The sequence below is a fragment of the Sphaerodactylus townsendi genome, linkage group LG17, assembly GCF_021028975.2.
Source record: "Sphaerodactylus townsendi isolate TG3544 linkage group LG17, MPM_Stown_v2.3, whole genome shotgun sequence".
Classification (NCBI taxonomy): Eukaryota; Metazoa; Chordata; class Lepidosauria; order Squamata; family Sphaerodactylidae; genus Sphaerodactylus; species Sphaerodactylus townsendi.
Window position 1 is genome coordinate 12,038,829 of NC_059441.1, and position 11,406 is coordinate 12,050,234.

General features: G+C 75.6%; 1 protein-coding gene across 2 annotated transcripts in view; it reads left to right on the forward strand.

Moving 5' to 3' along the window:
* The first annotated feature begins 22 nt into the window (after nucleotides 1-22).
* PEAK1 (pseudopodium enriched atypical kinase 1) overlaps nucleotides 23-11,406 on the forward strand; it is an 88,753-nt gene continuing 77,369 nt past the window's right edge. For both annotated transcript variants that reach the window (XM_048519700.1, XM_048519698.1), the window contains exon 1: nucleotides 23-325. The gene's annotated coding sequence lies outside the window, so the exon portion shown is untranslated. The remainder of the gene's footprint in view (nucleotides 326-11,406) is intronic.

An 11,406-nucleotide genomic window follows, 5' to 3' on the forward strand; every position in this document is an offset into this window, starting at 1 on the left:
CGAGCGACAGTCGGGACCCGGGGATGCGCGCGCACCCCGCCGCGGCTCCTCGACCTCCCTCCCACTCCAGGCGCGCGCCGCGCCCGTTGGACTGCGCGAGTGGCGGTTGGCGTCTCGCGCGTGGGAGGAGACAGTGGGGGAGTGGGCGTGGCCGAGCGGGGTGGGCGTGGCCCGCCCTCCGGCGGGAGGCCGGCGAGTTAGTGAGGCAAGTTTCAGTCAGGCGGGCGGCCGAGGAGGTCCGTCCCCCCCCCCCGCTCCGCGCTCCCCTCTGGACCCCCCCCCTCTGCAAACCGAACATATATAGACCTATTTACTCGTCTGAAAGGTAAATATATATCTATATTAATCTATATTAATATTACTAGTCCCGGGGGGGGGGCACTTATAGGAGGCCTGAAGATTAAGGGGGCACCATTCAAGGGAGGGGGTAATGAGACAAAAGGGGCGGGGCTTAATGGACCTGTGGGGGGGCGACTTGAAACAAGGGGGGGGTCTCAGAAATCAACTTCCTGTCCTGAAGGGAAAAGGGGGGGGCATGAACAACTCTGCAAACAGCCCCCCCCCATTCAGTTTGTTTGACTTCTGTAAACTTTCCTAAGCTCCTTTTGCGACTTTTAATTAAAAGCTCCCTCCGCCCTTTTGATGGAAGTCTGTGTGTCTGGTTTGTTGTTGACCTTTTAATAGCTGGACCTGGAGCAGGTAGGAAAGAGGTGGGGGGGGGGTTCAAGTGGCCATCCTCAAACTTCACAGGAGCCCAATGAAGACCCCCACCCCCTCCCAAAAAAAGTCCCCCTTTTCCCACGCTCTGGTGGGTGGAAACTGTTTTCATTTCTCCTTCTGTGTGTGTTTCTTTGCTCTCCCCCCTTCTGCCTCTGTGCGTCTTTTTATTATTATTTCTGTCTCTTTCTCCCCCCCCCCCGTCCCCCTCCCCAGTTTAAGGACTGCAGGCTTGAAACGACAAAGGGATTTCCGCTCCTTTTAGGTAAGGAGGAGAAACAGGCAGGCTGCGAGAGAGAACTTTGCAAGCTCTTCCTTCGCTCCGTTCCCATGCACACAGTTTTTTTTGGGGGGGGGGGAGCTGTTGTTTCAGGGGTCTGCGATGAAAGAGCCGGATTCGAGTCCAGCCGCGCCTGAGAGACTGGCAGGGTGTAGGGTTTTGAGGGTCCAATCTCCCTTCAGACTTAGAGAGACTTGCTGCGTTCTAAAACCCAATTCATGTCTTCAACTGTATTGCTTTTATATGCTTGGAGCTGTTACAGCTGAGAGAGAAACCTGTTTGTAGTTTCTTTTGTTTTCTTTCTCTCTTTTTTGGAATAAGCTTTTACAGACTCAGCTGTTTGAGAGTACCTGGATCAAGAACCTACGTTACTGGGAAAAGGGCAAACCCCTCTTTTCCTTCACACGGATGCAAATCTTACCAGGGGAGCTCTGACTCTCGAAAGCTCACCCCTTGCCAATCTTATTGGCTTCTCAGGTGCTACTGGATTCGAATTATCATGCTTGACCCCGGGGGTTTTTTTTGTCACCTGCTGTGTCTTTGTCTCCCTGCCCTTTTACTGTTGCCCTCAAAGGGCTTGTGCCACAGAGTTTCAGAGAGCGGCTCTGCAAGAGAGCGTGGATAATAATAGACAGTCAGCTCGTGCCAGGACTGAAACCTCCCCATGTCCCCATAAAATCTCGTCGTTGGCCAGAAGGCTGGAGTTGTTTTCATTCTTTTAAACAGTTCCCCCCACCTCCGCTGGAAATGTTGAACTTGAACAATCCTTTCCCCCCCCCCTCCCCTTTTGTCTTTTCTGTGAGGGAAGGAAAACAATTCTGGCATTCCCAGTCTGGGGCTTCTAGATCTTCGTGTCTCCACTTCCATATAGGGAAAGCCACATAGCAAACAGAACAAAGTATTGTTGCGGAGCGAGGTCTCCCTCTCTTTCTGTCCTCTTCCCCCCCCCCCCCTGCATTTCCAGCCAGTCCCCTCAAAACACGAGTATGCCTGTAAATGTATGTATTGTTTTGAACTTTTGTCAGTTTCTCCCTTTTGGAAAACGCTTCGTCCCTGGGTGGCGTGTGGAACATTTTGTCAAATCACCTACGAAAATGGCTTGTGGGTCGGTTTATATAATTGACTGGCATCTGACATGGTGATTGTGTTCTTGGATGGCGTTTTGAACAAAAGATGCTGGTGGGTACGTCTTCCTGATGCAGAGGCTGTTTGTGTTTTTGTCTCCTTCCTTTTGAGGAGGCCAGCTGTCTCACACTGTGTAGAGCTGGCATTGTGTAGCAGTTGTTAGTTGGCAATCCCTGGTTCAGTTATTTCCTTGGCTGCTGCGGTATCGGATTGTGCAGCCATTTTCTACCTCCCTTCCTCCCCTAAAATATGGGATGTCAAGGTGCAATTGACTTACAGGTGACCCCAGAAGGTTTTCAAGGCAAGAGACGTTCAGCGGTGGTTTGCCATTGCCTGCCTCTGTGTGGCAATAGTGGTTAATAGAGCCGCGCGGCATAGTGGCAAAGTGCTTGCACTGCCACTCACACGGTCAGGAGTTTGAGCCCCCTGCGGGTCAGATATCCTGGCAGCTGGCTCATGGCCAACTCAACCATCCATCCATTCCTTGGTCAGTACATGAGTGCCTAGCACATAGCTAGGGGGTAAAGAATAGCTGGGGAGAGCAATGGCAAACTACCGCACAAAAACGGCTTGCCTATGAAATCACTGTTTGCAGTGGTATCCCAGGGTCAGGTATGACTGAAGGGGAAACTTTACTTTTTTGCCTCTGTGTAGCAACCCTGGACTTCCTTGGTGATCTGCCATCCAAAAACTGACTTTGTTTATCTTCTGTTTATCTTCTGAGATGGGACGCGATTGAGAGCATGGGGTTAGTAATACTGACTTGTTACTGGAATTAATGAGAGAAAATACTTTGTGCGCTAGAGAAAATCATTCTATGAGCACTATATGTGTTTATTTTTTAATCTGAATTGTTAGAGCTGCAGGGGAACTTAATAAACAGGCTGTATGGAATGAAAGCAGGAAACGTTTGGGGCCATCCTAGCTGAAAGACTTTCCTTCTCTTCCCTCCAACAAGTACAATCTCTTATTGTATATTCCGGATTCAACTGACAATGCCTTCCGGACTATATAGTCACCATGTGTAAATGGTAATTGTTCTCTGTTCTTCAAGGCTAGATAAGCTGCAAAGTAACCAAGAGTGTGGCTTCCCACTTGATTCAACTATCTTTGATGCATACAAGTTCCAGTGTTCAAAGTGCACCAATCCTGGCTTCTTGTGCTGAATCCCTTTAGATGAGAACAGAAGGGTATTGAAATGTAACGGATCAGGAGTAAATGGATGCATAAGCAGGATGAAAACCTGATGTCCAAGTCACTCCAGCAACTCCTCTTCATTGCAGGTTCTCGTTCTTTAAAAAAAAAACTTCTGTGTTTTTCTCAGCTATGGCCATTTAAATTTGGTAGAGGGCTTGGACAGGTTCATGTTGACTAGATCTAAAAATATTTAGCTGAATTCACAAAGATCAACTTTTTATCGGTTTTCAAAGTTCTGTTGCCTGTTTTATAGTAGAAATGAGAACATTTGAAAGGCAGAATATCTTGACTCTTGTGTGTGTGTGTTTTAAGTTACTCGTTAGATTTTTTTTCCCGACTATGTTGGCTGAAGAATTAGTAGCTGCTGATGAGTTATACAGATCAAGCTCCCTCTTGGCAAAAGTTTGATCTCCAGCGCGCGTTTCAGAAAAAACCTCATTTGTTCTCTGCAACACACACACAAAAATGTTATAAATGAATTATCCATGAAGGCAAACTTTCCACAAGTTTTCCTACACCCATTTCTTGATGAGTTTACCTTATTGTCATGGAAAAATATGGACAAACCAATGCACTGTCCTCCCAAATTATTCATTCTTTGTTATCGTGACTCAGTGAAATGTCACAGGGAGGTTTTAAAGTAGCTCCTTATGGAATAAGTTTTATGCTGATCGGTTTCACTTTTCTGCACTGACTCGTTTCTTTGTGAGTGTTTCACGGTGTCGTACCAAAGGCTGCAACCCTGTGCACGCTTACGTGGAATTAAGTCCTGTTGTTCGCAGTGAGATTTATTCAGTGCTGGGCTGTTAGTTATGTAACTGGCCCTGAGATGAAAAAGGAGCCCTGTGGCACAGAGCAGTTGGCTGCAAAGCTCCGTTCACGACCTGAGTTCGGTCCCAACAGAAGTCGGTTTCAGGTAGCTGGATCCCAACAGAAGTTGATTTCAGGTGGCTGACTCAAGGTTGACATCCTTTCTGAGCTTGCTGGGGGTAAAGCGTAGATGACTGGGGTAGACAATGGCGGACACACACACACACACCCATGATGCATAAGAAACATCGTGATGTGATGTCAGCTCATGGGTCAATAATGAGCCGGTGTATTGTCAAAGGCTTTCACGACCGGAATCACTGGGGTGCTGTGTGGTTTCCGGGCTGTATGGCCGTGTTCTAGCAGCATTCTCTCCTGACGTTTTGCCTGCATCTGTGGCTGGCATCTTTGGGGTGGGGGGGGGGGGGGGGGGGGGGGGGGGGGGGTGGGGGGGGGGGGGGGTGGGGGGGGGGGGGGGTGGGGGGGGGGGGGGGTGGGGGGGGGGGGGGGTGGGGGGGGGGGGGGGTGGGGGGGGGGGGGGGTGGGGGGGGGGGGGGGTGGGGGGGGGGGGGGGTGGGGGGGGGGGGGGGTGGGGGGGGGGGGGGGTGGGGGGGGGGGGGGGTGGGGGGGGGGGGGGGTGGGGGGGGGGGGGGGTGGGGGGGGGGGGGGGTGGGGGGGGGGGGGGGTGGGGGGGGGGGGGGGTGGGGGGGGGGGGGGGTGGGGGGGGGGGGGGGTGGGGGGGGGGGGGGGTGGGGGGGGGGGGGGGTGGGGGGGGGGGGGGGTGGGGGGGGGGGGGGGTGGGGGGGGGGGGGGGTGGGGGGGGGGGGGGGTGGGGGGGGGGGGGGGTGGGGGGGGGGGGGGGTGGGGGGGGGGGGGGGTGGGGGGGGGGGGGGGTGGGGGGGGGGGGGGGTGGGGGGGGGGGGGGGTGGGGGGGGGGGGGGGTGGGGGGGGGGGGGGGTGGGGGGGGGGGGGGGTGGGGGGGGGGGGGGGTGGGGGGGGGGGGGGGTGGGGGGGGGGGGGGGTGGGGGGGGGGGGGGGTGGGGGGGGGGGGGGGTGGGGGGGGGGGGGGGTGGGGGGGGGGGGGGGTGGGGGGGGGGGGGGGTGGGGGGGGGGGGGGGTGGGGGGGGGGGGGGGTGGGGGGGGGGGGGGGTGGGGGGGGGGGGGGGTGGGGGGGGGGGGGGGTGGGGGGGGGGGGGGGTGGGGGGGGGGGGGGGTGGGGGGGGGGGGGGGTGGGGGGGGGGGGGGGTGGGGGGGGGGGGGGGTGGGGGGGGGGGGGGGTGGGGGGGGGGGGGGGTGGGGGGGGGGGGGGGTGGGGGGGGGGGGGGGTGGGGGGGGGGGGGGGTGGGGGGGGGGGGGGGTGGGGGGGGGGGGGGGTGGGGGGGGGGGGGGGTGGGGGGGGGGGGGGGTGGGGGGGGGGGGGGGTGGGGGGGGGGGGGGGTGGGGGGGGGGGGGGGTGGGGGGGGGGGGGGGTGGGGGGGGGGGGGGGTGGGGGGGGGGGGGGGTGGGGGGGGGGGGGGGTGGGGGGGGGGGGGGGTGGGGGGGGGGGGGGGTGGGGGGGGGGGGGGGTGGGGGGGGGGGGGGGTGGGGGGGGGGGGGGGTGGGGGGGGGGGGGGGTGGGGGGGGGGGGGGGTGGGGGGGGGGGGGGGTGGGGGGGGGGGGGGGTGGGGGGGGGGGGGGGTGGGGGGGGGGGGGGGTGGGGGGGGGGGGGGGTGGGGGGGGGGGGGGGTGGGGGGGGGGGGGGGTGGGGGGGGGGGGGGGTGGGGGGGGGGGGGGGTGGGGGGGGGGGGGGGTGGGGGGGGGGGGGGGTGGGGGGGGGGGGGGGTGGGGGGGGGGGGGGGTGGGGGGGGGGGGGGGTGGGGGGGGGGGGGGGTGGGGGGGGGGGGGGGTGGGGGGGGGGGGGGGTGGGGGGGGGGGGGGGTGGGGGGGGGGGGGGGTGGGGGGGGGGGGGGGTGGGGGGGGGGGGGGGTGGGGGGGGGGGGGGGTGGGGGGGGGGGGGGGTGGGGGGGGGGGGGGGTGGGGGGGGGGGGGGGTGGGGGGGGGGGGGGGTGGGGGGGGGGGGGGGTGGGGGGGGGGGGGGGTGGGGGGGGGGGGGGGTGGGGGGGGGGGGGGGTGGGGGGGGGGGGGGGTGGGGGGGGGGGGGGGTGGGGGGGGGGGGGGGTGGGGGGGGGGGGGGGTGGGGGGGGGGGGGGGTGGGGGGGGGGGGGGGTGGGGGGGGGGGGGGGTGGGGGGGGGGGGGGGTGGGGGGGGGGGGGGGTGGGGGGGGGGGGGGGTGGGGGGGGGGGGGGGTGGGGGGGGGGGGGGGTGGGGGGGGGGGGGGGTGGGGGGGGGGGGGGGTGGGGGGGGGGGGGGGTGGGGGGGGGGGGGGGTGGGGGGGGGGGGGGGTGGGGGGGGGGGGGGGTGGGGGGGGGGGGGGGTGGGGGGGGGGGGGGGTGGGGGGGGGGGGGGGTGGGGGGGGGGGGGGGTGGGGGGGGGGGGGGGTGGGGGGGGGGGGGGGTGGGGGGGGGGGGGGGTGGGGGGGGGGGGGGGTGGGGGGGGGGGGGGGTGGGGGGGGGGGGGGGTGGGGGGGGGGGGGGGTGGGGGGGGGGGGGGGTGGGGGGGGGGGGGGGTGGGGGGGGGGGGGGGTGGGGGGGGGGGGGGGTGGGGGGGGGGGGGGGTGGGGGGGGGGGGGGGTGGGGGGGGGGGGGGGTGGGGGGGGGGGGGGGTGGGGGGGGGGGGGGGTGGGGGGGGGGGGGGGTGGGGGGGGGGGGGGGTGGGGGGGGGGGGGGGTGGGGGGGGGGGGGGGTGGGGGGGGGGGGGGGTGGGGGGGGGGGGGGGTGGGGGGGGGGGGGGGTGGGGGGGGGGGGGGGTGGGGGGGGGGGGGGGTGGGGGGGGGGGGGGGTGGGGGGGGGGGGGGGTGGGGGGGGGGGGGGGTGGGGGGGGGGGGGGGTGGGGGGGGGGGGGGGTGGGGGGGGGGGGGGGTGGGGGGGGGGGGGGGTGGGGGGGGGGGGGGGTGGGGGGGGGGGGGGGTGGGGGGGGGGGGGGGTGGGGGGGGGGGGGGGTGGGGGGGGGGGGGGGTGGGGGGGGGGGGGGGTGGGGGGGGGGGGGGGTGGGGGGGGGGGGGGGTGGGGGGGGGGGGGGGTGGGGGGGGGGGGGGGTGGGGGGGGGGGGGGGTGGGGGGGGGGGGGGGTGGGGGGGGGGGGGGGTGGGGGGGGGGGGGGGTGGGGGGGGGGGGGGGTGGGGGGGGGGGGGGGTGGGGGGGGGGGGGGGTGGGGGGGGGGGGGGGTGGGGGGGGGGGGGGGTGGGGGGGGGGGGGGGTGGGGGGGGGGGGGGGTGGGGGGGGGGGGGGGTGGGGGGGGGGGGGGGTGGGGGGGGGGGGGGGTGGGGGGGGGGGGGGGTGGGGGGGGGGGGGGGTGGGGGGGGGGGGGGGTGGGGGGGGGGGGGGGTGGGGGGGGGGGGGGGTGGGGGGGGGGGGGGGTGGGGGGGGGGGGGGGTGGGGGGGGGGGGGGGTGGGGGGGGGGGGGGGTGGGGGGGGGGGGGGGTGGGGGGGGGGGGGGGTGGGGGGGGGGGGGGGTGGGGGGGGGGGGGGGTGGGGGGGGGGGGGGGTGGGGGGGGGGGGGGGTGGGGGGGGGGGGGGGTGGGGGGGGGGGGGGGTGGGGGGGGGGGGGGGTGGGGGGGGGGGGGGGTGGGGGGGGGGGGGGGTGGGGGGGGGGGGGGGTGGGGGGGGGGGGGGGTGGGGGGGGGGGGGGGTGGGGGGGGGGGGGGGTGGGGGGGGGGGGGGGTGGGGGGGGGGGGGGGTGGGGGGGGGGGGGGGTGGGGGGGGGGGGGGGTGGGGGGGGGGGGGGGTGGGGGGGGGGGGGGGTGGGGGGGGGGGGGGGTGGGGGGGGGGGGGGGTGGGGGGGGGGGGGGGTGGGGGGGGGGGGGGGTGGGGGGGGGGGGGGGTGGGGGGGGGGGGGGGTGGGGGGGGGGGGGGGTGGGGGGGGGGGGGGGTGGGGGGGGGGGGGGGTGGGGGGGGGGGGGGGTGGGGGGGGGGGGGGGTGGGGGGGGGGGGGGGTGGGGGGGGGGGGGGGTGGGGGGGGGGGGGGGTGGGGGGGGGGGGGGGTGGGGGGGGGGGGGGGTGGGGGGGGGGGGGGGTGGGGGGGGGGGGGGGTGGGGGGGGGGGGGGGTGGGGGGGGGGGGGGGTGGGGGGGGGGGGGGGTGGGGGGGGGGGGGGGTGGGGGGGGGGGGGGGTGGGGGGGGGGGGGGGTGGGGGGGGGGGGGGGTGGGGGGGGGGGGGGGTGGGGGGGGGGGGGGGTGGGGGGGGGGGGGGGTGGGGGGGGGGGGGGGTGGGGGGGGGGGGGGGTGGGGGGGGGGGGGGGTGGGGGGGGGGGGGGGTGGGGGGGGGGGGGGGTGGGGGGGGGGGGGGGTGGGGGGGGGGGGGGGTGGGGGGGGGGGGGGGTGGGGGGGGGGGGGGGTGGGGGGGGGGGGGGGTGGGGGGGGGGGGGGGTGGGGGGGGGGGGGGGTGGGGGGGGGGGGGGGTGGGGGGGGGGGGGGGTGGGGGGGGGGGGGGGTGGGGGGGGGGGGGGGTGGGGGGGGGGGGGGGTGGGGGGGGGGGGGGGTGGGGGGGGGGGGGGGTGGGGGGGGGGGGGGGTGGGGGGGGGGGGGGGTGGGGGGGGGGGGGGGTGGGGGGGGGGGGGGGTGGGGGGGGGGGGGGGTGGGGGGGGGGGGGGGTGGGGGGGGGGGGGGGTGGGGGGGGGGGGGGGTGGGGGGGGGGGGGGGTGGGGGGGGGGGGGGGTGGGGGGGGGGGGGGGTGGGGGGGGGGGGGGGTGGGGGGGGGGGGGGGTGGGGGGGGGGGGGGGTGGGGGGGGGGGGGGGTGGGGGGGGGGGGGGGTGGGGGGGGGGGGGGGTGGGGGGGGGGGGGGGTGGGGGGGGGGGGGGGTGGGGGGGGGGGGGGGTGGGGGGGGGGGGGGGTGGGGGGGGGGGGGGGTGGGGGGGGGGGGGGGTGGGGGGGGGGGGGGGTGGGGGGGGGGGGGGGTGGGGGGGGGGGGGGGTGGGGGGGGGGGGGGGTGGGGGGGGGGGGGGGTGGGGGGGGGGGGGGGTGGGGGGGGGGGGGGGTGGGGGGGGGGGGGGGTGGGGGGGGGGGGGGGTGGGGGGGGGGGGGGGTGGGGGGGGGGGGGGGTGGGGGGGGGGGGGGGTGGGGGGGGGGGGGGGTGGGGGGGGGGGGGGGTGGGGGGGGGGGGGGGTGGGGGGGGGGGGGGGTGGGGGGGGGGGGGGGTGGGGGGGGGGGGGGGTGGGGGGGGGGGGGGGTGGGGGGGGGGGGGGGTGGGGGGGGGGGGGGGTGGGGGGGGGGGGGGGTGGGGGGGGGGGGGGGTGGGGGGGGGGGGGGGTGGGGGGGGGGGGGGGTGGGGGGGGGGGGGGGTGGGGGGGGGGGGGGGTGGGGGGGGGGGGGGGTGGGGGGGGGGGGGGGTGGGGGGGGGGGGGGGTGGGGGGGGGGGGGGGTGGGGGGGGGGGGGGGTGGGGGGGGGGGGGGGTGGGGGGGGGGGGGGGTGGGGGGGGGGGGGGGTGGGGGGGGGGGGGGGTGGGGGGGGGGGGGGGTGGGGGGGGGGGGGGGTGGGGGGGGGGGGGGGTGGGGGGGGGGGGGGGTGGGGGGGGGGGGGGGTGGGGGGGGGGGGGGGTGGGGGGGGGGGGGGGTGGGGGGGGGGGGGGGTGGGGGGGGGGGGGGGTGGGGGGGGGGGGGGGTGGGGGGGGGGGGGGGTGGGGGGGGGGGGGGGTGGGGGGGGGGGGGGGTGGGGGGGGGGGGGGGTGGGGGGGGGGGGGGGTGGGGGGGGGGGGGGGTGGGGGGGGGGGGGGGTGGGGGGGGGGGGGGGTGGGGGGGGGGGGGGGTGGGGGGGGGGGGGGGTGGGGGGGGGGGGGGGTGGGGGGGGGGGGGGGTGGGGGGGGGGGGGGGTGGGGGGGGGGGGGGGTGGGGGGGGGGGGGGGTGGGGGGGGGGGGGGGTGGGGGGGGGGGGGGGTGGGGGGGGGGGGGGGTGGGGGGGGGGGGGGGTGGGGGGGGGGGGGGGTGGGGGGGGGGGGGGGTGGGGGGGGGGGGGGGTGGGGGGGGGGGGGGGTGGGGGGGGGGGGGGGTGGGGGGGGGGGGGGGTGGGGGGGGGGGGGGGTGGGGGGGGGGGGGGGTGGGGGGGGGGGGGGGTGGGGGGGGGGGGGGGTGGGGGGGGGGGGGGGTGGGGGGGGGGGGGGGTGGGGGGGGGGGGGGGTGGGGGGGGGGGGGGGTGGGGGGGGGGGGGGGTGGGGGGGGGGGGGGGTGGGGGGGGGGGGGGGTGGGGGGGGGGGGGGGTGGGGGGGGGGGGGGGTGGGGGGGGGGGGGGGTGGGGGGGGGGGGGGGTGGGGGGGGGGGGGGGTGGGGGGGGGGGGGGGTGGGGGGGGGGGGGGGTGGGGGGGGGGGGGGGTGGGGGGGGGGGGGGGTGGGGGGGGGGGGGGGTGGGGGGGGGGGGGGGTGGGGGGGGGGGGGGGTGGGGGGGGGGGGGGGTGGGGGGGGGGGGGGGTGGGGGGGGGGGGGGGTGGGGGGGGGGGGGGGTGGGGGGGGGGGGGGGTGGGGGGGGGGGGGGGTGGGGGGGGGGGGGGGTGGGGGGGGGGGGGGGTGGGGGGGGGGGGGGGTGGGGGGGGGGGGGGGTGGGGGGGGGGGGGGGTGGGGGGGGGGGGGGGTGGGGGGGGGGGGGGGTGGGGGGGGGGGGGGGTGGGGGGGGGGGGGGGTGGGGGGGGGGGGGGGTGGGGGGGGGGGGGGGTGGGGGGGGGGGGGGGTGGGGGGGGGGGGGGGTGGGGGGGGGGGGGGGTGGGGGGGGGGGGGGGTGGGGGGGGGGGGGGGTGGGGGGGGGGGGGGGTGGGGGGGGGGGGGGGTGGGGGGGGGGGGGGGTGGGGGGGGGGGGGGGTGGGGGGGGGGGGGGGTGGGGGGGGGGGGGGGTGGGGGGGGGGGGGGGTGGGGGGGGGGGGGGGTGGGGGGGGGGGGGGGTGGGGGGGGGGGGGGGTGGGGGGGGGGGGGGGTGGGGGGGGGGGGGGGTGGGGGGGGGGGGGGGTGGGGGGGGGGGGGGGTGGGGGGGGGGGGGGGTGGGGGGGGGGGGGGGTGGGGGGGGGGGGGGGTGGGGGGGGGGGGGGGTGGGGGGGGGGGGGGGTGGGGGGGGGGGGGGGTGGGGGGGGGGGGGGGTGGGGGGGGGGGGGGGTGGGGGGGGGGGGGGGTGGGGGGGGGGGGGGGTGGGGGGGGGGGGGGGTGGGGGGGGGGGGGGGTGGGGGGGGGGGGGGGTGGGGGGGGGGGGGGGTGGGGGGGGGGGGGG